We start from the raw sequence: 23,947 nt of genomic DNA, 5'->3' as shown, positions 1-23,947 counted from the left end.
AGTTTAAAATACAATGTTTAATACAAATTAGAGTTTCGACCACAAAAGTTTAATTGCCAAGCGACACAACGAGCATGGTGTTTGGGGTTAAACTACCCAAGTCTCGGTCAAACTCCAAGCCAAAGCCAAAAGCGCTTCTTAATCATCGAAGCGGGAAACTCAATCCAAGGTAATGCCCTTACCCTTATCCACACACGAACCTATAAAAATATAAACAACGAGAGGGTAAGCAAAGCTTAGTGAGCAAAATAATTATACATATACATATATAATCTACTTACTCGCATCACTTACACAACATCATATTCGAGTTTAACAATTCATCAAGAATGCTTCAATACTAAGCATATACCAATAACCGCAATACCACAATAGCTAGTAATACAATAGCATATATTTCATGATTAAATACTTTCAATACATAAATCACATAACCTTGGTTAACCAATTCGAACAAGGGAAACGGTGCTTAAGAGCCCGTTGGAGTTCATAACATCCGTTAGTGCTACTTAACCAACGCGTAGTCACTAATCCCCCGGGTGATGTCTTAAACAACGCGACTCACTCACCCTTTCCAATGTGGCGTCTTAAACAACGCGACGATTCCACATGCCATTCAATACGATGGGTGGTGTCTTAAACAACGCGACATCCACCCCAATACATTGTGGTGTCTTAAACAACGCGACATCCACTTCTATACCATGTGGTGTCTTAACAACGCGACATCCACTTCTTTGCAATGTGGTGTCTTAAACAACGCGACAATGCCACATTCATGCAACACAAATAAATACATTATATACACATACGCATAATTATTCCACTCACCCTTATGCCGTCGGTGATTACTAAACCAAGCTTGAATTCCGAGGTAACGTACCTATTTCACAAGCATATAATCAATCAATCGACTTGGCCTAAACTCATAACACACATCATCCTAGGTCATCTTGACCCATTTTGACACTTAACCCTAATTTGGGTCATTCTTACCAAAAACCCTAACTCTTGGCACTCAAGGCCTTCATACACTTTAAATCACTAGATTTTAACACAAAACATTAACGTTAACCAATCTTGGTCCATTTTGACCCGTTTGACTCAATAAAAGTCAATACACCCATTTTGGGTCATTTATACCCAAATCACACCCATTTACACTTCCCTAAGGTGTTCTAGCAAATTATTAGCCAATTAGGGTTTCATAACAACAATTAATACCTTTAAAACCCTAGCTTACACATAATTGGGTCTACATGACCCAATTTACCCAAGAACACCCAATTTACCTACAAATGGGTCTTAGTGTTCATCTTCAACACAAACCCTAACCCATACACGAAAACAAAACAAGAATTGAAAGTTAAGGCATACCACAACTATCAAAAGGTAGCAATTGACGAGATGAACAACTTTAGAACTTGGGCTTTAGCAAGAAACCCTCTTCTTCCTCTTCAAAGTGAGCTTTCCCTCTCTAAAACTCACTCTCTCACTAAAATAAATTGGGAGGTGATAAGGTTGGTGAACAAGGGAGTAAATGAGCTCCCAAACTACTGAACCAAGCATTAAACTCGGCCTTGATGTGAATTTACCAAAATACCCCCAAAATATCTAATTTAAAAAGAGAAAGGAGTCTGTCACAGACAGTTGGCGCGGCGCGCCACAAGGCCGCGCGGCGCGCAACCCTGCCAGTTCAGCTCCTTTTGTAATTTAAATACGCGCAACAGAACCCCGTTTCGAGTACCGTACATTACACTTATATACACTTATGTACACTATAAATAATCGGGTCTTACAGATCTATAAAAAGAGTCAACAACGAGAGGGTAAGCTAACGCTTAGTGAATGATAATATACTACATACATATATATGCATAAAATGGACACGCCACATAAATAAACAAATACCGCATACCGGAGCGTCCAAGCCTAAAGGCAAGCTAATCTAAGTATACCATACGATCACTAAGCAACAAGCTAATAATACCATCAATAAGGTAAGTTCACCAACGTCAATGTGAACAACGCCAATAACTACCCCCGGAGGGTTAACTACATCACGACAACACAACATTAATCACGAATTAGCAATTCGACAATCATGCAACATATCGTGCATATACCAATAACCGCAAGTCCACAATAGCTAGCAATACCAAAAGCATATAGTTCATAATTAAATATGCCAATACATAACTCATACAACCATGGTTAACCAAGTACACAAGAGAACGGTACATGAAAGTCCGTTGGAGTTCATAACATCCACTAGTGTTACTTACACACCGCGTAATCACTAGTCCCCCGGGTGATGTCTTAAACACCGCGACTAACTCACCCTTACAACAATGTGGCGTCTTAAACACCGCGACGAATCCACACTTCATTCAATACAATGAGTGGTGTCTTGAACACCGCGACACTTCCACTCCCATGACATTGTGGTGTCTTAAACACCGCGACAATACCACAAGTCAATTACACAATGAGTAGTGTCTTAAACACCGCGACAATACTACTCGTCAATTCCACAATGAGTAGTGTCTTAAACACCGCGACAATACTACTTGTTTCATAGAACGTGGTGTCTTAAACAACGCGACAATACCACATTCGTACAACACAATTAAATACATTACATACATACACGCATAATTATTCCACTCACAACCACGTGTGATAACGTACACCCAAAATGTGTACTTTGCCAAAGGTAGTCAACCAAAACGCACAACTGTGCCAATTGGACCTATGCACAAGTCCATCAAATCCACCTATATGTGAAGTGAGCTCTAAAGCCGAGAATCACTTCACCCGACCCGCACCCATCCTACACATACATATGCATATAGGATATTAACACTCACCTTGAAGTCTTGATGAAAGCTTCCAAATAATCTGCAACTCGCCAATGGAAAATACCTATTCCATTATCATAATTACAACAATACACTTAGAATGGATTCACAAATCAACCCAAATTGACACTTAGTGCAAATTTGACCCAAATGCACTTCCAAGTACAAAACGCGCCCAAAATTAACCAATAATCACTAACACAAGTGAGAATGGTCTTAATACGCCAATTAAACCCGATCATAGGTGTTAAACACCTATCTTTCCCAAAATGACACTTAAACCCTAGTTCGACCCATAAGAAGTCAATATCACGCTATTAGCAAGTTTTGACACCAAAACATATTTAACTCGGTTTAACACTTCAACTTAATCCATTTTAAGTTTATAAACTTTGTTAAATCGCCAATTGGGTCATAATCACCACCAAACCCTAATTTGACCCAAAGTCAAAGTTAGTCAACCAAATAACCCTAAATAGGTTTCAATACTTCCACAATCACTAAACCTAGTGATTAAACCCAATTTCAAGTTCTAAACATAACCAATTTGTTCACCAAACCGAAATCCACCAACAATAACAATAAACCCGATTACTAGCATCACTAAAGTCACTTCATGAGTCTAAATGGGTTTATCAACAAATCAAGTTCAAACCCTAACTTTGAATAGCAAAATCAACAATGAAATTCGGAGTTAGAACTTACCAATACCGCCAAAATGATGCCGTTGACGAGTGGAACAACTTTAATACCCGAGGTGACCCGAAACACCCTTCTTCTTCTCCAAATTGGAGCTCTCTCTCTCTAAAACTCTCCTCTCACTCTAGGGTTTGAAGATGAGAGTGTTTGATGAGTGAAATATGATCCAAACTGATCAAAGGATCAGTTTTGATGACCCTAAACCGACCCCAAGTGAAAAGACCAAAGTACCCTTCATTTAAAGCCTTTAAAAAGGCTGAAAATTGCTTCAGCAGTGATCGGCGCGCCGCGCCACAAGGTGGGGCGCCGCTCCAACTGACAGTTCAGTTTTCAGAAACTTGTTTTGGCCATAACTTTTTGACCGTAGCTCCGTTTTCGATGAATCAAATATCGTTGGAAACGTAATAAGATTTTCTTTCCAATGGTAAGGCTTTGAAACATTAACACCAACTTTATTTGGGGTTGAAAAGATACGTACACTCCTTGTCACTTCAGACAATGTCCAGTTTCCTCCAACGTTCGAGCAAGCAACACGTACATGCTTCGTACACTTCATACATGCATAGTACACCATAAATACATTATCTACAATAAATATTTGGGTCTTACACTATATACTAATCCCATACTCACTACTACACCCTATATATCCATAGCTTTCATCTTTCAAAGTCATTTCTCATTCTTTTTATTACCAATTATTATTTAACAACTAACCACACATTTACACATACAATCAACAATTGGTCCTTGACCATAATACCCTTTACACATACAAAAGGGGTCGATCCAACCTCCCATTTCAAAAGAAAAACCCGTGAGCGACTCTTTAGCGGCTTTTTACCAAGGTTAAGAATAATATGGAGGGTGTCCAAAATGGTGTCGTTTGTAATTCTAGCGATCCTCCTCCTGATACGGTGCATGTTAGAAAACCGAGGAACGGGAGAAAGAAGAAATTGTCTCACAAAGAGGAGTTAGAAACCTTTGGTGTGTTTATCAAAGATGATTGATTGTTGTTCGTGTGATATTGGTGCTTCGCTTAGTATTTAGATGGTTTTTAATCTCTCGGACGTCGTCTAGATTGAATTCCATCTTTTTATTAGTGCCTTAGATCTTATATGTTGTTGTTTTTGTGAGCTTAGTTTTTGGTTAATGTTTTGTTTGCTCGGTTCTTAGTTTGTAAGTTTGGAGAAGGTTTTGTTTTTCGATGATCCTTCTTTTACGTTATAAAAGTATATTCGTTTTTCGTAAAAAAAAAAAAAAAAAAAAAATTCCGGGTGTAGTAGTGACTATGGGGAATTAATAAAGGGATGATAATATATTATACGTGACCATATATTTTTCCCCAATTAGGATATACTATAAAAAAAACCCTAGAACTTAAAATTCGTCTAAATCTCCGATCGATCCAGAAAACTACAGAGTGCGAAACTGTGAATCGTCTAGCAATGGCGATTCAATCCGGAGTTAGCACCTCCAAAGTTCTCATTCTAGTTGGAGTAGGTTTTTTTTTGTATCTTAACTCTGTATATTATTTTTACAAACCCTAGAATTCGTATTCGTATGTTTCTTATTAGTATATATCTATTTCTATTTAAGTCAAGGTTACAAGTATAGGATCACCTAATAAATTAAGTTCTGTTACTTATCGTTGGATATATATGAGTTTATTGTTGCTGTTGGTGACCGTAACAAAATTTGGTTTGCCAATTTGATTTGAAATTCTATATGTATTGAGGAGTGGAAAACTCTCAGATTTAATGTCAGAACTTCACAGGTATTTAGAAACCTACTTGGAGGATTTTGAATGTAATTGTTATATTGTTGCCGATGTTAGATGCACAATAGCAAATTACTTTCAAGTAGTCAATTGGACAAAATTTTACAGTTTATACCCAACCCAGGCTGTAATGTTTATATGTTTGGACCCTTTTTTTAATGTCTTTCTTTGGCATCACATCAGATTCCACAAGAGATACGGGTGTTGTCGGTCTCTTGGCCTGTTACATTTTTAATGGAAATACTAGCTCTAGCGGTATGTCATCTGAACTCGTTGAATACCTCTGTGTGCTTGTTACTTATGCTCTTCTTAGGATTATTTTGGATAGACACTTACAGTGTTACTTACTTTGAAAGTTTGAATATTGAATCTATGTATGAGTTATAACTAATGATTATTATATATGATTCTCTTCAATTGCATTTTTACGTATTCCTTATCATGCATTCACTCCTTATTTTAAAATAAATGTTGTAAGCTCGTCAATAAGTTAGGAAATCAAGAAGTACCGTATGCTAAAATAGTGTTTGTCCTAAAGGTGCCTATTGAGCTCTCTAATACTATTTAGCTTGTAAGTTTGGGTCTCTAAACTCTTTAGAGACCTAAGTGTTTGAGTTGGTTTTATTTTATATAAGTATTGACATGTAGTTGAACTCTAGAGCAATATGATGAGTTTTTCTATAAGTGTGAGTGATGCAATCATATTTTATATTCACACCATATACAAATCTTTAGATACATGAACATAATATGTACAATGAAGTTGAACAATTGTTATTAATATTTTTCATCAGATAAATGGAATGAACCAAACTTCACTTTAAAAGTACTAATTGGATCCAGAAAGAACATATAATAGAGTACACAAGCTACCTTATTGTTACTGACATTATTATGCATTTTTGTTGCTAAGAATTAATCAATGAATAAAGATTAACCATATTGAAATTTGTGTTTAAATGGTGAACAATTACTTTAAGTTGATTTTCTATACATTCTCTTTTTATTACCTTTTTTATCCTTCTCGAAAAGAGCATAGAGGACAAGTCTCACCATAAACTACCCAATTGAGATTAAAGGGCCAAATCGAGCCAAAAAGTTGACAATCTCTTGAAAGTAGTTTCTTAGCTGCATGATGCATATCAAGTCCAGCTAGGAAACCATATCCCAGAGATTGTTAACTTTTTGTTCGATTTAGCCCTTTGATCTCAATATGCTGGTTTACGTTGATACTTGTGCTTTATGCTCTTTTCAAGAAGGATAAAGAAAAGGAAATAAAAAAAGAATGTATAGAAAATCAACTTGAAGTAATTGATCGCCATTTAAACTCATATTTCAATATGGTTAATCTATATTCATTGATTAGTTCTAGGCGCAAAAATGTATAATAATGTCAGTAACAATAATTAGTTTGTATACTTTATTATATGTTCTTTCTGGATTCAATTAGTACTTTTGAACTGAAGCTTAGTTCATTCAATTTATCTGATAAATAATGTTGATATCAATTCTTCAGCTTCATTATACTTTGATAATGTTTTACATTAGTGGTTGTATTTTTAAGTTTTATATGGGACATAAACTACCCTTTGCTTTACCTTCAGCATGCCGAACCATTCAATTAAGAGGCAATCAAACACACCCAAATTCATCAGTAATAGAGTGAACATTTTGCACACAAACACGGTAGCGTAATGCACATCGGGGACAATTGCAAATTGTAATGGAGCTGCAGCTTGCACGATTACTTTGTGTTGTTGCTTATCGAGCCCATTTCCCGAGATAATGGTTGATACGTTATAAAGCTAAAATACCTTACATCTCCCTCCCGAATATTCTTCTGGATTCACCTGTTCGTGAATGCACGCCTACCAGACTTGCACAATCTCTCATGTAAGATCTTGTTGGGTTTTCAAATACAATGGGTTGGGTAATGGGTCAATTTTTTTTTTCTTTCATAGTATGGGTTAAAGTGGGGGTCTATCCGCATACAATTATATTACCAATGAGCTAATAGCTCTTGGCTTGTAAGATGGGGCCCACAATGTGGAAGCCTTTGTCAAAATAATGGCAGGTTGTTCTAGAGGAGTGACACGAATTAGTTACGATTTTTTGCAGGAATCTGATAAATAATGAAGTAGCTCGTGAAGAACAGATAGTTGCGGCCGAGAAGGTTATGAAACTATTATCTCCTCCATCACCTCTTATTAATAGTCAAAACTTGGATTGCAAAGAACTGAGTTCTGGTAACCCTTCGAGTTCGATAGTTGCTTTGGAATTCTATACCATCGAATATATAAATATCAGAGTAGTAGAAACTTGATACGAGTATATACCTGCACCAAAGGGGTAAGTTACAATGTTAATAAACTGGCCAAATAGATCAAATTTCAAAACGTATTTGGTTACTATTTGATCTTAGTTCCAAGATAAGAATGCAGGTCATAAATTATTTTAGGAATAAATTGTAATTGAATTTATAAAGAACGTTGATCTTGCTTATAACAGCTCAATTCGTAATCTGTTTTCTGGTTGGGTTTCCACCATGGTTTCATGATATCCATGAACAATTTCTGGTGCCCGTTCTTCTTTAATTCTCTAGTTGTCTCAATATGATATTACTTGTTGGAACTTCACCTTGTTCAAGGAGTTCTTCCATGATCTTAATTTATTGAACTAGCTTAGTAGGACTTTTGTGATTGCCGGTATCTTCATCAGATTCAAAAATAAACTTGTCCTTGCAAACATTAGATTCAGCAATTTCAACATTTGCTTCATTCTCACATTCAAGTGTTGATTCTTGTGTTGATTGTGGTTCTTGTGATCCTGATTGAGGAGTAAAAGGCTGTGAGGAGTAAAAGGTTGTTCCTCCTCAACAGATGCCTTTGATTACTCTGTTTTGTTCTTCTTTACTGACACGGAGCTCAAATAATCTTCATGTTTTGCTTTGGCCATTTCCTCAAACCGTGCGTACCTTTCAATATTCTGCTTCATTACAAATTCTTTAAACTTACTATTGTAGCCTTGATTATATTATCATTCTTTTGTTTTTGTTGATGTTTTGCTTTCATTCTTTTGACAGCCTCAGCCTCGACATACGTGGAAGTCATGCCAATAACGAATCGGTTGGCTATTGTTATTGATAAGCTAATCGCCTCGGTACAGTCGGCTTTCATATCCGGTCGTCAGATTCTAGATAGCACTTTGATGTTAAGTTAGATTATTATGTGGTTTAAAAGAAGTAATCGCAAATTGTTGTTCTTTAACGTTGACTTTGAAAAAGCGTACAACTCGGTAAACTGGGATTATCTCATATTTATGTTAAAATCTATAGGGTTTGGTTTGACTTGGTGTAATTGGATTATGGGGTGCTTATAGTCGGATAGAAATTCTTTTTTAGTAAATGGAATCCGACCCGAGAATTACCAATTGGAAGAGGTTTACGACAGGGACCCTCTAAGTCCCTTTTTCTTTATCATTATTATTGTTATGGAAGGTCTTCATTTGGCGTTCCATAAAGCAATGGTGTCTTGTTTTGTTCGTGGGTTAGAGTGGGATCAAATGCGCTTAAACTTTCTCATTTTCTACATGCAGATGACGTTATTATTCTCTCTGAATGGCGTCGTCAAGAGTTGGAGCATATCATTCGTATTATGGAAGTGTTCAACTTGGTTTCGGGCCTTAAAATTAATGTATCTAAATCTCATGTGTTTGGTGTAGGTGTTGACGATTCCATTATAAACGCATTTGCGAACCAAGTGGGTTGCCGAATGGGTTCGTTCCCTACCAAATATCTTGGCATCCCTATTGGATCGAATATGAAGTTAGTTTCAAATTGGGATTATTTGATTCACAAGTTTCAATCAAGGTTGCCATCTTGGAAAGCGCGTTTAATTTCTTCGGGAGGTAGATTGAAACTTCTTAAATCAGTCATGGGTAGTCTCGGAATTTACTTAATGTCTATTTTCAAATGCCCGGAAACATTCATTAAAATTCTCGAGTCAATTTGTGCTAGATTCTTTTAGGGTGGTAGTGTTGCTAACCGAAAGATGGCGTGGATTAAATGGAATTCCGTGTTATTATCATTTGAAAAAGACGGTTTAAGCATTGGAAGTCTCAAAGCGTTTAATATCGCGCTTATACATAAGTGGAAGTGGCGTCATGTAACCTGTTCCGATATATTTGGGTCAGAATCATCAAATCGATTCATGGTGACACATTCGGTATTGTAAGTAACGCCACTTCGGCCGGGATTGCATAAAGACTGCATCTGATAACTTGGTTCCTACGAATTTGTTTCGGTTAGAACCTGGTAATGGCATAATGGTAAAGTTTTGGCATGACATTTGGTACGGCAACTCCTCTCTTGCTTCTCGTTATAATCGGTTGACCATGTCTTGTTGCTTATTGAGCCCATTTCATAACAGAACGGTTGATACGTTATAAAGCTAAAATACCTTACATATCCCTCCCCATTATTCATCTGGATTCATCTGTAATTCCCGAAGCTCTATTTTGTGAATGTACGCCTACCCGCCTTGCACGATCTGTCATGTAAGTTCTTGTTGGGCTTTCAAATGAACCGGGTTGGGTAATGGGTCAAAATAACTTTTCTTAGTAAGGGTTGAAATCGGGGTCTATCCGCAAACACTTTTTATTCATGTGCTAATATTGTTGCCAAAATAACCTACCACTTCAGACCACACGTTACCTTGAAAGTTTTTGACGTGGAGTCAAAAATTGCAGTTTTTGAAAGAGACAAACTTGACTTTGACGTGGCATTGTTAAATTTGAAGGGTGTGTGATGGTGGGTGTCTGGGTGTTAAATTTGATCCTGAAAGGTTTTGAGTGAGGTGGTAAAATATGATTGGAAGTTGAATGAAAAATAAATAAAGTAATAATGAGGTGTCAAGAAATCATTGAATGTTGAATTTTGTGTTTGCCCATTGCAAATGTAACTAACACCGCATAATCGTCAAATGTAACACCCCCGTAAGAGGCGTTAAATTTGTCCAACTCAAATTTTGACATTAATCTAACGCCGCGTAAGATGTGGTCTTATTATTAGAACATTATAGGTTTCCTTTTTTATTATAATTGTTTAGCAATCCATTAAACTGAATTAAACATAACTGGATTTGACACAGAGAAATGGGTTTAATTTGGTCAAATTTCGCACAATTCGTCTCTCTTTGTATACTCTTGGGTCTTGATGACGTTAATGTTCTAAAGGAGTGACAACCGAGTTTTGGTAACACTTCAAGTTTGATAGCTGCCTCGTCTATTCTATACCATCGAATCGGTAAACTTTAACGTCTAAGGGAATGTTCTGTGAACACCTACATTTTTTGGTTTTTATAAGTTGGATGCTTTTTTAAGTTAAAAGGTTACTGGATAGTTGTTAGTTACAATAGCGTTTTCTTTCAAAGTTAAAAGGTTAGTGGTGTTAGTAGTTCGTTACAATAGCGTTTCCTTTTAAACTTTATTTATGTATTGTAATTGTATCGTCAACTTCCAGTTTGTTTATTTGATACCTTATTTACCAAAGGTAGAATAATTTATAAAGGTATAATTAGTAATCTCACACTTATTTGGTTCAACAATAAAAAAAAAGTTAAAAAATTTGTGGATCTGGCATTATGGGTGTGACAAGGTGTGAAACGTATGCTGGTAGATCATGTTGTGTTGAGATCAATTATCACCATAACAAATCGCCACATATCCATGTATCCATATCCATATGTAAGTTAAATAATAATTAATGTTCTGTAAAAAAAAGTAATACTAACATGCAACATGTGTGAAAACTGAGTAAAAATTCGCGTGCCGTTCACCTTCAACATCAATTCACTAATACTAAAATTGAAAATTTTCTCAATATATAAAAGGTGTGTGAGTTTGTCTTTAAACAAAAATCTTTAAAAAAAAAAAAAAAAAAAAAAAAAAGTTACAAACACTATATGAAAAGTAAATGTACCTCTTCAGTTGTAATTATTGCCTTGATATGCTCCAAACTCAGGATCAAAGCCACCGTGAAAAGTTAGTATTCGAACCAAAATCAAGAAACATTAATTTCAAAACATAAATGTATCAACATCTAAGTAAAACAAAAAGACCCGGAGAAACTATAATACCACGGTGTTGGATCTCCAACAAATAAAAACAGAGTGCTTTTTCGTTATAAGGAAATAAATATATTTACCGTATCTTCTTACCTTATTATTAATTAATTAATGCCTTACATTTATATTTATATTTATTTATATTTATATTTATATTTATATTTATATTTATATTTATATTTATAATAAGTATATTAGCAACACCAATGAATAGTATTCGGGTGATGTCATTAAGACGTCACCTATTTCGTCTTTTAGTGGTTTTTTATTTTATTTTTTTTTATTTTGTGGTTTTTCATCCCGATTATCTGGCCCAACGGAGTGGGCTACTCCGGACCTCCATCTAGTTATTTTTAAGCTTGGTTTACATTAAGTTTTGGTTATGGGCCGGGTTTATGCTGGGATTTTGGGTCCCGGAAGGCAAAAAACTTGTGCTGGAGTTGGATTCTAATTACCTTATTTGATTTTGTTTCCTATTTTAAACAACTTGTCCATTAGTATTTAAGTAAACCCTCGTACGTTGGATTTTTTTCAGTTTTTGATTTACGATTTTAGTCAATAAAATTTGATAAAAGCCGACTGCTTTTTATCTGTTCTTGTGTGCAAGCTTGTTTTTTTTTCCAATTGCTTGTTGTTGTTCTGTTATTCAAGGTCCTGTACTCCTTTATAATCTCACGCACGCACATTCCCATTTTCTCTTCACAAACTTTTAATCGTTTTTGAGGTTATATATCTCCACGTACGTACGTACGTAATCAGGTTTTAATCACAAAACTATGAATATTCCGTTTACTGCTTGTTTCTTAAGACAAATTTCCAAATGGTAATTAACGTCTACTTTAATTCTTTATCAATATCGTTATGCTTTGTTCATTGAATTGATATTATATATTATATAAATTAGGTTGACGACCTTTCAGACCGACTTACTACTTGCATACGTTTCATATCAACTTTTACTGCTTATCCCTTATTACTTTTTACTATTTTTGAGACTGAGAATACATGCGCTTTTTACGTTTTACATACTAGACACGAGTACTTAAACTTTACATATGTGTGGGTTACTAAACGGCACAAAGATTCCCCTTAGCTCGGTAACGTTTAATCATTGGTTTCTGAACCGTGAACGCGTATCTTAGATATGGATCCATAGGGTTTGACATCCCCACTCGGGCAAGTCGCGCTAGCATTCAACGGGTGTTTAATACTTCGAGGACAAACGCACTCGCCAAGTGCACTTTTAGGGGGTGATATACATACGTTAAGTCTAGTTACCGGGTGCCCACGGTTAAGCATATACTTTTCACACTGATTTAAACTGCTGGTTGAAGCACTGAAATCTCGTGGTCTACATTACTTTACTGATTACAAACAAACTATAGCTCACCAACATCCGTGTTGACTTTTAAGCGTGTATTTCTCAGGTGCTTAGACGTTGTTGCTTCCGCTGTTAGACTTGCTGTATTGGTGTTATAGACTTGCTATTATGGACCTGCTGTGTTAGACTTCCGCTGCATTACTTAGAGATGTCTTAATCATGGAACTTTTATTTTGCATTCGTAACTTATGTTATTTTCAAACAATGGCTTTGTAACGACCTTTGGGTCACATACTTATGTTTATTCTTCTATTCATAGAAAACACGTTATCTTTTGTAAAACGCTATCTTTTCATGAATGAAAAACTGGTTTTCAAACAGCATATAGTGTTTGACCTTGTAATGATCCTGTTGTTGATGAACCGTACACGATGATTTTGTACGGGGAGTCACATTTTGCTCTCCATCAGTGTCATATTTAATGTGATATGTTGGATTATCAAATTCATCATAATACCGCACATGATGTCGATTTGGGCAATCCCTAGCATAATGCCCGAATCCTTGACAGTTAAAACACCTTAGAACACGGCTAGTAATCCCTTGACCAGAAGTCGAGGACTTTAAGTCACCCATTCCCTTGTCGATTATCACAGGCCCGGGTTTGGAACTGCCTGGTGTTGCATTACAGATAAAAGGGGATTTTGATTTCCCTCTCTTTTGTTCTTTTTGCACCTTTAAAGCGAGCTTGCACACATCTGTATAAGACCAGTATGGTTGCAACGTGACTACGTCTGAGATTTCAGAATTTTAAACACCAAAAAATCTTGCAATAGTTTGTTCTTCTTCGTCCTTGACATCACATCTCATACGTAATATGTCAAACTCCTGAATAATCTCCTCCACGCTTATTGACGATAATATTCAGGAAGAAACTTATCACGCAATAGCTTCTTCATCTTATCCCATGTTTTGACTTTGGATTTTCGGGCATACACCCTATATTTTTGAACATGATCCCACCACAAAGAAACGTGTTTGCGTAAAAGCTAAAAGCTTGACCTTGAGGTGTTCGGGGATATCTTTAATGTCAAACACGCATTCAACGGTGCTCAACAAATATAGGAAATCATTCGGGTGCATTGATCCCGTAAATTCCGTGATCTCAACTTTAAATCCTAGATTGCGTAGGGGGTCTTGACGATGATCCCTACGGTTACCTGCATCCGCGAAAGGATTCTCATCGGTCTCCTGATCACTGGACTGATTCTAATAACTTCCCACAAAATCATGATCTCGGTTAAATTCTAGGTGAGCAACCCTTATTCTAAAACTAACTGATGACAGAATGAATTTCTCTTAGCCTTATATACATACATTTGTTTTGTCCTATGACCGATGTGAGATCTTGGTTTGCACCCTTACACATACCATCTTTGTCTAACCAGTTCTCTGTCACAAGCTTGTGATTGACCTCAGTGTTAACATATGTGACTTTAAAACTGTGCTTGATTAAACGTTGTGTAGTCCCTCCCGATATTCAACCAAATTTTGGGTATACTACCGGTACTTCCAATTCCAATACTCCGCACCCGAGCCGTAACAATGATGATGATTTGTATGATGATGGATTTGCCGATTTGTAATTTTTTGGTGTGTTTGAAGACAATTATGCTTTTGTTGGGTGTTTTTCCGGTTGTTTAAAGACAATTATGTTAAGTTTAGTTGATTTGTAAACGATATTAGTTGATTTGGTAGTTTTTCCGGATTTTAAAATGTATGGATAATTATTGTAGCGTTTGCATATATTTTTTTTAATGTTATTGTGGTATTTTGTGAAACTATAATCTTATTTATGTAGCAGGTTTAGATATTTGAAATGTGCCGTATCGAATACGGATGGTAACAGCAGAAACGAATACGTCCGAATACAGCAGAGGGCTTTCCGGACGACTTGTCGTCCAGGAAGAGTCGTCCAGAATTTTTTTTTTTATTTTTATGTTATCAATAAATAATTATTAATAAAAATATAATATTATTTTAATATTAAATCTTTAGGGACGATTTTTCGTTTCCACAAGTCGTCCGGAAAAATCGTCCACGAAGGCTAGCGTTGAAAGTCAATGTGGGCCCCACCTTCCGTCCGGGAAAAAAACTTGCCGTCCCGAAAAGCTTTCCGGGACGAACCTTTCTGGACGACCCATCCCGGACGATGTGCCGCCCGGGAAGACTTTCTGGGACGACTAGTCGTCCGGATTTATCGTCCGGAAAAATCATCTTTCCGGTAGTATGTGGTGAATATGGTATAATTGGAACATGATGTTTCTCCATGATATGTTTTTTAAATGTTTGTTTTTGATAATAAGTATTGACTCTTGAGCTTAGTATTATAAATAAGGGTAAATTTCTGAGGTAGTTACATTTGTTGTACCTGGTGGCCCTGTTGGAGTAAAACAAGTAAACAACCCTCAAGTTATTCAATTTTTGCAAGTCCTGATGACCCAGTACGTACTGACTTGGTCACATGCATTAATTGGCTTTACACTTTTACAACATCACATGTCACAAAACATGACTTGATGGGCCTACATGATAGTACTCCGTTATTTTGTACTCGTAAAAGTTTATTACTGCATGTACATATGATTCTACTTGTTACATTGTGAATTTGTGATTAAAGTCTTCACCTAATGAAACAAGAGATGTCAATTAAATAGCAATCAGTAGCCCATGTTACAATTCTGAGTTAATTAACAGTTTGGCAGCCTGTAGACGTGGTCCATGGACAGTGGAGATCGAACTTTATTACAAACTTTGGAGTAGTTAAGTTGGAAATGATCGAGTGCCTGTAATTTTTGTTTTTCTAGTGAATAAAACTTTAAGTCGAGTTCTAAAAACATACATGTATTGTTAGTTGTTTGGAAAATTATGTAAAATCATTCTTTAAATGATGGCGCGATACAATTCTTTTGGGTATTAGTTTCATACATTCTTTAAAGTTGTATTCTCTAAATTTCAACTTGTCATATCTAATGCTTTTGAACAAGATACAGTTATAACTAATGCAATGGAATTTGTCAAATAAATGACATGTAATAAGTCCAATAAACAACACTAGTAGATATAGATATATAGACATAGTCTAGGGTTTTTTTGGTGTCCTTATTGCATGCTTATTTATATTTAGATACTTATACGTACTATTTTAATCATTCTAAATCTCAAAGGGGTTCATACATTTATAACATGGAACATTACAAAATAATCATACTTGCATAGAATCAGATTGATCCTTGGCATATATCTTTATCTTGTATCCACTGAATAAATCTGTTAAGATTTTTGTATGAGCGACCACCTTCTGTCACACTACTTGCAACCTTTTCTTTAATATCCAACGCCTTTTCTCTAAACGTCTCATCATTGAGTAGCTGCTCTACTTTGCTTTTTATTTCTCCGCGAGTGATGATACCAGCTTCATCTTTATTAAATCCTAGCCCTGTTTTCCAGAAGTCACAAATGTAAGTCTCATACTCTCATTGTAAAATTGATCCCCGAAATCTGGCCAACAGAGGAACGGGAGTCCGTTTGTTACACCCTCCAAAGTAGAGTTCCAACCACAATGACTCACAAAACAAGTTACAGAAGGATGAGCTAACACCTTCTGTTGTGGTGCCCAACTCACGATTCTACACCGAGAGCCCACTCGATCCATATAACCATCTGGGTAAGCAGGTGTAGTCTCTTTAGTCATACCAGGCCGCATCACCCATAAGAAGGGTCTGTTGCTAAGTTCAAGACCAAGTGCCAGTTCTTGAAACTGAGTTCTATCAAAAATAGTGAGACTCCCAAATGCTATATAGATCACTGAACATTCTGGTTGTTGATCAAGCCATGTTAAGCAGGTGGAGTCCTCTTGCCATAGTTGGCCTGCTTGGTCACCAAGTCGGTTGCATGCCAGTAATGGGCCGATCGGCAATAGTTGCGGGTACAAGCTGAATGCTGCAGGCTCTAGCTCTATAGCTGAGTTGCATATTAACCATTTTGTCAATGTAAAAGCTTCGTTGAGTGCTATTACTATTCGGAACATAGCTTCAACAGCATCCACGTCCTTAAAGCATACCCATGTAAGATTCTCAGGTTTTATTGGTGGCATGGTTTCTGATAGTTGAATTATTTGATCACTCAGAGGCAAGCCTACAATAAAACATTCAGAAAGAATAATTGAATATCTTACTATCTTTATTTGATGAAATTAGATTGGCACAAGATGGCTAATTTTATACAAAATGTGTGTAGTATACCCAGATTATCCCGTGACTATTTTCGCCCATTCTCATGCCACTTGAAGATGTGCTAGTAGGGAGATTTGAAACTAAGACCCTTTAAAAGGATATCACAGTACCAACTACTAGGTAATCTTCTGAAAGTTCAGGTTAGAGAACCAGTGATTTCTAGTACAGGTTGCAAAATAAGGTTGGGTTGTTCAAGAATCGAATTCTTGTACTAATTTCTATAACTTGTTTATCATGATGGTTTCCAGTGGTTTCCAGCCGTCATCTAGATGGCTCTGTTCCAGCTGCCATCTAGATGTTCAACGTTTCCAGCTTTGAACAACTCATACGGAAGTAGCAAACTTGAACACGATGACGGCCGCCAACTTCCGCCAACCTTCTTCGTTCACACCATTCACCGCCATAGAATTTTTGCTATAAATAGAGATGCAAACTTTCATTGTAAATCATCCTAAATCACTCAGAGAAGTGTAATCGCAACCTAGAGAGTGTGTGTGAGTTTGAGAGTTTTTTTGTAAGAGTTTTGTAATACTCTGTAAATCTATTCTTGTGAGTAATAGAGTTGTTTTTCTCTCAAATTTATATCTCCCAACGTCCAGGCGATCCCCTCTTCCTAACAAGTGGTATCAAGAGCTTGGTTAGAGACGTTGGTCGAGTTTTGGGTTTTCTGAAGTTTTCTTAAAATCCAATTTTGAGTGTACCATTGGATTCGTCTCGTCGAACCGAGTCCAACGCAAAAAACGGTGACTTAAACGGAGTTATAACGAGCCCAAAAAACGCGGTCAAAGTTTGGTCAAGACGACCGGTGCCGGAATTTTCGCCGGAGAAGACGATCACTGTAGCAATTCACTGTAGCAGCTGGCGGCACTGTAGCAAGTCACTGTAGAGGTACTGTAGTGGTACTGTAGCAATTGTGAAATTTTACAATTTGGTCCCTGAAATTTTCAGAATTTCATTTTTGGTCCCTGAAGTTTATAAAAATTATAATTTTACCCCGTAAGTGGAATTTAAGCCGCGAAGTGTCTATTCCACCATTTTCAACCGTTCCGGACGTAACGGTGATCTCTGTTTTCTACAATTCAACCCCGTTTGTGTTGAAAAATTATTTTTAAGGTGATAATGTCCACAGAAGAGTCAACATCATCTTCCGGAGCTATGATTATGCTCACAGCAACAAACTACACGCTGTGGAAACCTTGGATGGAAGATCTCCTCAGCTGTAAGGATTTGTTCGATCCTATTGAATTGAAGGGTATAAACCCTGATTCTACCAAAGAGAAAGAGTGGAAGAAATCAAACCGAAAAACTATTGGTCAGATCCGTCAATGGATTGATCATAGTGTCTTCCACCATGTTGCACAAGAGACAGACGCATATGTCCTCTGGAAAAAGTTAGAGAACATGTACCAGGCCAAGACTGCTCGGAATAAAGCCCTACTGATGAGGCGTTTAGTCAACATGAAGCTCAAAAGTGGAACTTCAGTTGCCGAGCATACCAGTGAGTTCCAGAGCTTGGTCAACTAGTTATCGTCTATAGAGATGCCGCTTGGCGATGAAGTTCAGGCGCTACTGCTACTTAGTTCCCTTCCCGATAGTTGGGAAACGCTGGTAGTAACACTCAGCAACTCAGCCCCGAATGGCAAACTTACCATGTCAATGGTCAAGGATGCCCTATTCAGTGAAGAGGCAAGGAGAAAAGACATGGGCACAGATCAGACCCATGCCTTTGTCACAGAGAATCGGGGGAGACAGCGAATGAGTAGCAAAAATAAATGGAGAGGCAGATGCAAGAGCAGGGGCAAGTCAGCTGATGGCAGAAAACCAACATATAAATGCCATCATTGTGGATTAGAGGGACATATGAAGAAGAACTGCTATAGATTAAAAGAGGAACAAGGTCAAAGTAGTTCACAGCCGAAGAATAAGGGTGGAGAAACATTAGTGACTATCTCTGGTGATGTAGCTTATTGTTCAACCCATGATGAGACATGCCTTCACGTCTCACGAGAAGAAGCGGAATGGGTGGTAGATACTGCAGCTTCCTACCACGTGACTCCATACAAAGAATACTTCACAACATACAAAGCTGGTGACTTTGGAGCTGTGAAGATGGGAAATTCCAGTTCCGCTGAGATTGTCGGAATTGGAGATGTCAGGATAAAGACAAGTTCTAGGAGCACAATCACTCTGAAGGATGTCCGCCATGTGCCAGATCTTCGGCTGAATTTACTTTCTGGGATAGCTCTCGACAAACAGGGCTATGATAGTCATTTCAGTAAAGGCACATGGAAATTGTCAAGAGGCGCTATGATAGTCGCCTGAGGACACATTTGTGGCACACTGTACAAGGCTCATGTGAAGATCTGCACAGACAGCCTTAATGTTGCAGAAAAGGAGGCTTCACAAAATTTATGGCACCAGAGACTCTGTCACATGAGTGAGAAAGGGTTGTCTACCCTAATAAAGAAGGAGCTTATCAATGTAGACAAGGATGCTGCACTAGATCCTTGCAATCATTGTCTGTTTGGTAAGCAGCATAGAGTCTCGTTTAATTCCTCTTCAACGAAAAAATCAGAGTTACTCAGTCTGGTACACTCTGATGTTTGCGGTCCCTTGGAAGTTGAATCAATTGGCGGCAATCGATACTTTCTAACGTTTATCGATGATACTTCTCGAAAGGTGTGGGTATATTTCTTACGGACGAAGGACCAGGTGTTCGATTACTTCAAACAGTTCCATGTCATGGTAGAACGTGAGACAGGAAAGAAGTTAAAGTGTCTTCGATCCGACAACGGCGGTGAATACTCTTCCAGGCAGTTCGATGCCTATTGCAGATCATATGGCATCCGACATGAGAAGACGGTCCCACGTACCCCTCAACATAATGGTATAGCGGAAAGAATGAACCGAACAATCATGGAACGTGTTCGGAGCATGCTCAGTATGGCTAAGCTGCCAAAGCCATTCTGGGGAGAAGCAGTCAGAGCCGCTTGTTATTTGATCAACCGATCTCCATCAGTACCACTGAATTTTGAAGTTCCGGAGAAACTTTGGTCTGGAAAGGATCCATCATACTCTCACTTAAGAGTATTTGGATGTTTGGCGTACGCACATGTATCCAAGGAGCTCAGGCAGAAGCTGGATGCAAGGACCACTCCATGCATATTCATAGGCTATGGAGATGAAGAATTTGGATACAGATTATGGGATCCAAAGGAGAAAAAGGTGATCAGAAGTAGGGACGTGGTGTTCCATGAAAGCCAGACAATAGAAGATATTGAAAAACCCACAATATCTCAGAAGTCAAATGTTGCTGCTCAGGTTCCAGAGGCAACAACGGAATCATTCATGAGAAATGAATTTTTAGTGCAAGAAGAAATGCCAGAAGTAGAAGATAATGAGGAAAATGACGGTGCTGAGCAGGGGGAGCCACAACCCCATCTGCCAGACGTTCCAGCACCATCACAAGGTCAAGATGATGGTGGATCTCCTCAGAATGTTCCAGAAGTTCGTAGATTTGAATGAGGTCGGATTCCATCGAGTAGATATCCAGAATCCGAGTACCTTCTACTTACTGAAGATGGAGAACCGGAGAGTTTTCATGAAGCAGTAACTCATAAGGATAAAGAAAAATGGTTGCTCGCAATGCAGGATGAGATGGATTCTCTGCAGAAAAATCAAACTTATGAGATTGTAGAACTTCCACGCGGGAAGAAGGCACTGAAAAATAAATGGGTGTTCAAGCTGAAAAAGGATGGTAGTGGAAAAGTGGTGAAATACAAAGCACGACTTGTAGTCAAAGGATTCCAACAGAAGAAAGGGATTGATTTTGACGAGATATTTTCACCAGTAGTCAAGATGACTTCAATTAGAGTCATATTTGGATTGGTCGTAAGTATGAACTTGGAGCTTGAACAGATGGATGTAAAGACAGCTTTTCTTCATGGAGATTTACATGAAGAAATTTACATGGAGCAGCCAGAAGGTTTTGAGGTTTCAGGAGATAACCTCGTATGCAAGCTGAAGAAAAGTTTGTACGGTTTGAAGCAGGCACCTAGGCAGTGGTACAAGAAGTTTGACTCATGCATGGTGTGTCACGGGTATAAGAAAACTGCAGCAGATGAGTGTGTCTACATTCAGAAGTTTTCTGAAGGAGATTTCGTTGCTCTTCTACTTTATGTAGACGATATTTTGATCGTAGGGAAAGACGTAACGAAGATCAACCAGCTGAAGAAGGAACTCTCTAAGTCTTTTGACATGAAAGACTTAGGACAGGCTCAACAGATTTTGGAAATGCAGATAACCCGAGATAGGAAGAATAAAAGGTTATGGCTATCTCAGGAGAAGTATATTGAACGAGTGCTTTCACGTTTCAATATGAACAATGCCAAACCTGTTAGTATTCCATTAGCTAACCATTTCAAGTTAAGCAAGAGTTCTTGTCCCTCATCCAAGGAAGAGATCAGGGAGATGTCTTCAGTACCATATTCTTCAGCAGTTGGAAGTTTGATGTATGCGATGGTGTGTACAAGACCCGATATTGCTCATGCAGTGGGAACGGTGAGTCGTTTTCTCTCGAACCCCGGGAAAGAGCATTGGGAGGCGGTAAAATGGATTCTCAGATATCTTAAAGGTACAAAGAATCTATGTCTTTGTTACGGGGGAGCTGATCCAATCTTGGAAGGCTATACAGATGCGGATATGGCCGGAGATCCTGATAGTAGGAAATCTACTTCAGGATTCATTTACACTTTTGCAGGGGGAGCTGTTTCATGGCAGTCAAGACTACAGAGGTGTGTTGCATTATCCACAACTGAAGCAGAGTATATTGCTGCCGCAGAAGCTGGAAAAGAAATGTTGTGGTTAAAGCGTTATCTCCAAGAATTTGGAATCAAGCAAAAGGAGTACAAGGTACATTGTGACAGTCAGAGTGCTCTAGATTTGAGCAAGAACTCCATGTACTATTCCCGTACAAAACATATTGATATTCGCTATCATTGGATACGCGAGGTAATTGATCGACAACTGTTGAGACTAGTGAAGATCCATACAAAGGAGAATCCTGCGGATATGTTAACAAAGGTGGTGACTCGAGAAAAGTTGAAGTTATGCAGAGACATAACTGGAATGTTCGTGGATTCGGCTGGAGGGGGAGAATTGATGGTTTCCAGTGGTTTCCAGCCGTCATCTAGATGGCTCTGTTCCAGCTGCCATCTAGATGTTCAACGTTTTCAGCTTTGAACAACTCATACGGAAGTAGCAAACTTGAACACGATGACGGCCGCCAACTTCCGCCAACCTTCTTCGTTCACACCATTCACCGCCATAGAATTTTTGCTATAAATAGAGATGCAAACTTTCATTGTAAATCATCCTAAATCACTCAGAGAAGTGTAATCGCAACCTAGAGAGTGTGTGTGAGTTTGAGAGTTTTTTTGTAAGAGTTTTGTAATACTCTGTAAATCTATTCTTGTGAGTAATAGAGTTGTTTTTCTCTCAAATTTATATCTCCCAAGGTCCAGGCGATCCCCTCTTCCTAACATATCATAATCAGCACAATATAGCTTAATGGTTGGATTTCATGTTCAAACCTAACTAGCAGCTCATTTTTGGGTGGACAATGAAAGGGTCGGAAACAGTCACAGGATAACCCGATTACGCCGCGTACAAATTAATAAAAAATACCCACCCTCCACGAGTACATAACATGAAATGCCGTCCGTTTAACTGTGATACCATGAGAATAATATTACAATAAATTTTATATCATTAAATACGGAGTAAGATAGTTTATGTGTTCATATGCATTTGAGTAGAATTTTGACAACTTTCAATTTCTTGACCCCTTCCTTTGCTGCTAAACTTGTAACTTGATTAGTTTGAGATAAACTCACACATATCATACCATTCAAAAGTAGATCGGAAAAGAGTTCACCTTCAAATGAAACACTCGTATATATGATTATATATTACTCACCTTTGTAATTTATTATTCCATCGTCTATCAGTTTCTGAACGCTTAGTAATGAGGCCAATGTAGCCGCTGAGGCAGGCCAGAAGGCTGCTGTTCTGATTCCCATCGTGTTTCCAAGTTTAATGGCTCATTCCAAGCAACCATCAGCAATAACACATGTGATTTTATTATTTACATCTTCATTGTTAAGCGTCTCTATGTCTCAAGCTTACTTGGCATGGTTTTTAATATTGACAAGGACAGCTTATTAGAAATATCAGCCCTGTCCTCCCACGGTTCAAGCCCATCAGGAATACAGACCATCTGTATTAGCTCCCCAAAACCATCTTTTTCCAACCAATTACTTGTAACAAGCTTGTGGTTGAACTCAGTGTTTGTGAAAGTAACTTTGACTCCATGTTTGACTAAGCACTCAGTAAGCTCCATCATAGGAATTACATGGCCTTGTGCTGGATATGGTATGACTAGCACATGAGGTTTTGCCATGTTTTTTCTTTATGAATGCTTTGTGTGAGTTTGATACTTTTTACAATCGATTGTGGGATACTTTAAATAATGACCTTGTACACCTTACTTATTTTGTTCTTTTTTTATGAATGATTTATTTTATCCTTTATGTTGAGGCCTTGTTGGAGCTAATCTGACCTCAAATTAGGTAACCAATTTTTAAAATTAATGTTTCAATTTAGAGAGTGATTATTTTTTTTTTATGTAAAGCTACATGTGATTGTTTAATTTAATAATTAACATTTAGAGGTTAAGAATGATGGCGTCATCTACTTTTGAGTAATGATAACATCACTCTCATACACAACACACTTCAACTCCAGAAGAAGGTATCACATTAATGTCAGCTCAATACTTTCTATCTAAATGACAATTGAACCACCGACAC

General features: G+C 37.6%; 1 long non-coding RNA gene and 1 pseudogene across 1 annotated transcript; one reads left to right on the top strand and one right to left on the bottom strand.

The window, feature by feature from the left end:
- The first annotated feature begins 5,335 nt into the window (after positions 1-5,335).
- Positions 5,336-8,541, top strand: LOC139897910 (uncharacterized). Its single transcript, XR_011776824.1, has 4 exons — positions 5,336-5,595; positions 6,945-7,233; positions 7,459-8,306; positions 8,423-8,541. It is a non-coding gene; the product is annotated as an uncharacterized lncRNA (long non-coding RNA).
- Positions 8,542-16,064: 7,523 nt separating this feature from the next.
- LOC139901500 (UDP-glycosyltransferase 83A1-like) lies at positions 16,065-23,538 on the bottom strand (annotated as a pseudogene).
- Between the last annotated feature and the right edge of the window lie 409 nt (positions 23,539-23,947).

The sequence above is a fragment of the Rutidosis leptorrhynchoides genome, chromosome 3 (genome assembly GCF_046630445.1).
Source record: "Rutidosis leptorrhynchoides isolate AG116_Rl617_1_P2 chromosome 3, CSIRO_AGI_Rlap_v1, whole genome shotgun sequence".
NCBI lineage: Eukaryota > Viridiplantae > Streptophyta > Magnoliopsida > Asterales > Asteraceae > Rutidosis > Rutidosis leptorrhynchoides.
This window is presented reverse-complemented; position numbering and strand designations above follow the sequence as displayed.